A 2,787-nucleotide genomic window follows, 5' to 3' on the forward strand; every position below is an offset into this window, starting at 1 on the left:
TATATATATGATATGTCTGTCTTGTGAGCTGGATAACTTGGAGGAAAAAAAAACAAAACATACCAACTTCCATTTTGGTGCATGGCTGCATCTATGCGTATAAATGGTCACCATTGAAAAATGGGGTTTCAAAGTTTTAACATACGTATACAGTATATGTACTGTACAGTACTACAAATTGTTACTCACCAGCTCTGCAGAACAGCAGCTTGGTTTCAGATTTATTTGCATTCTCTGTTCTGTTCCAGTTCAGAAAAACACATCTCGAAACCTACAAACCTTCACTTTATCAATCCCTCAGTGACGAGGAACGTCAGTGTATTGCTTGTTGTAATGGTTTCCAACTATTTTTGAATTATCATATTCCGTTTGGTTTGGCTACTCATCTGTGCACTATGGTTAAAATAGACGGATCAGCAAAGTGAACTGAGCTGCTGTTGTATTTATAACACACACACACAAAATACACATTGCCATCAAATGTTGCTAATGGTTTTTCTTAGCAATGATTACAATAATTCTTATATAATTTTTTTTTTTTCATTTGGATGTCCTCTAGCAGTTTATATTTATGTGTGGTTTAGTTGTTTTTTGGGACTTTGATTGAGCTTATGTTCTGATCCAAGCGTTAACCTAATAGCACACTTCAAAGTATTTGCTTTAACCACATCTGTATTCAAAGACACATGAAAATACTTCTGCGAATGAATGCCAAGTGTTCATGGTATTCATTGTGATTCTTTCTCTATGCACTTCGCTCAGTCTTTTTCTCCCCTTTGTAAATGACTTCCTACGCTTCATTTATTTTTTCAATTATCAAGTTAAGATTTGATTTCATTACCAAGGTTTGATTGTCATTGTGTAGGCCGAAATTGTTTATCAGGTTTCTCTCTTCATTACCTTACCACTTATTTATATTTCCATTAGCGCATGTGTCATCAGAATGTTTGTCACAGACGGAATACCATCATTATGCACCTTCTGTCAGCCACTTTAAACAATAAACAAGCTTGTGCAAAGATCATTTAATTCTTATGTCGAGGTCTTGTCTCCCCTATAACCAGAAAATACACTGCACATAGAGCCTTAAATTTCAGTGGAGGCCTTGCTTTATCCATTAATTTAGTGGGATTATCCAAATTTAGCACAAACAGTAGAATGGCATCCAAGCAGTTGTTCATAATGGCATGACAATGTGTGGTTGACCTATCACCACACAGAGTGACAGGTATGAATACTAAAATACATTTTGAATCTCACTCAGAAAAGTAGTTAGAGTTTGTATGACTAAAACTATGAAAAGGGCCTAAATGTCCACAGAAAATGTAAATGTACGGCATCATTCATGATTTTACATCTGGGAAATTCAGATGGGTTATTCTGAAAAAAAATATATTACATACAACTGAATCAAGGAGAGGAACATATTCAATGCTTTATAGAAGAGGTAGGAATGTGTAGCAGGTCTGAATAACACTTAATTTACCCAAGTGCCATCGCGGGACTCATTATTTTTCTGTCTGCGCAGCAAAATTTCCCAACAGCTTTCCTCTACGATGGTGTACACTTAAATGTTTTGTCATATATATATATACACAGCATTTTTTTTTTTTACGGTTGCAAAACTAAATAACAAACGTTACAAATATTAAAAAAATAATAATAACAAATCAGCCATAGAGCAAAATAAGATATAAACATATATACTGTTAAAAGTAAAATGAACCAAAACTGTGCTCTGACTGCAAGTTATAATTTAGGCCAGCTTATAATTTAAATAAACTGTGTAGCAGTTCACAAAATATTTATCAAATGCAACAGATTTTCTGTAAAAAGAAAGAACTGAATCAAACAGAGCCAAAGTTATCATAATGTTTTTAAATGTCTTGTTTATTATATATCAAGATTTTTTTTACAACTCACTGAAAACTGGATTACTTTCAGCGTATTATTAAACAAACAAAGTTACAGCACATGTAGAAGGTGGTACCTGAGCTGGGAGAGTTAACAGAAAAATGGAAGAAAATGCTAAATGTTGTAGATGCACACTCACTGAATATGCAGCTTTTGTGCCCAAATGACCATCAACACATTTGGTTGCCTTTTAGGCAGCTAGTTTTTAAAAGTTATGAAAAAAGTATGGCTTGTAAAACAACATTCTGGGCTGTGCACATTTTTTTTGTTATCCACCTTCACCCACCTCTGCTTGTTTGTATCCACCTTGTCAGCCGCCCCACATTTATAATTTATTCTAATGTTCTAATGGAGAACACCTTTTAAACACAATTTGCTGGTTTTTGATAATCATTTTTATTATCAGGGTGGTTTTTACATCGGGACATTTCCAATGAATGGTGGATTAGAAGTGTGCTGGTGTAGATTCTGTCATCCAGGACTTAGTTTAAAAAAATAAATAAATAAATACAATAAAAACTCCTACTCTGTAGTTAAAGACTGCAGGGAGCTTTCACAATTAAAAGAACTGAAGAGTGGATTTAGGATGTTTTATTTTTTTATTTATGTCAGTTGGGTTGGAATATGGATTGGAGATACGTGCAGTAAAATCTGGATGGATTTGAGACAAATTGGACATGAAAAAAACTTTAGAGAACCCCCCCCCAAAAAAAATAAAGACATGCATAAATAAAATTAAATAATAATATTTTAAAAAGTCTTTTAAAGTCATTCTAGAAACAGTCAAGGAATTCCCTCATGAATGCCATTGACCAACCATACACACACACACACACACACACACACACACACACACACACACACACACACACA

At 34.0% G+C, this 2,787-nt stretch overlaps 1 protein-coding gene across 1 annotated transcript in view; it reads left to right on the top strand.

Annotated features, from left to right (window-relative positions):
* cdh13 (cadherin 13, H-cadherin (heart)) overlaps positions 1–2,787 on the top strand; it is a 413,855-nt gene that overhangs the window by 253,567 nt on the left and 157,501 nt on the right. The window lies entirely within an intron of this gene.

The sequence above is a fragment of the Nematolebias whitei genome, chromosome 10, assembly GCF_014905685.2.
Source record: "Nematolebias whitei isolate Nwh7 chromosome 10, NemWhi1, whole genome shotgun sequence".
NCBI classification, from domain to species: domain Eukaryota; kingdom Metazoa; phylum Chordata; class Actinopteri; order Cyprinodontiformes; family Rivulidae; genus Nematolebias; species Nematolebias whitei.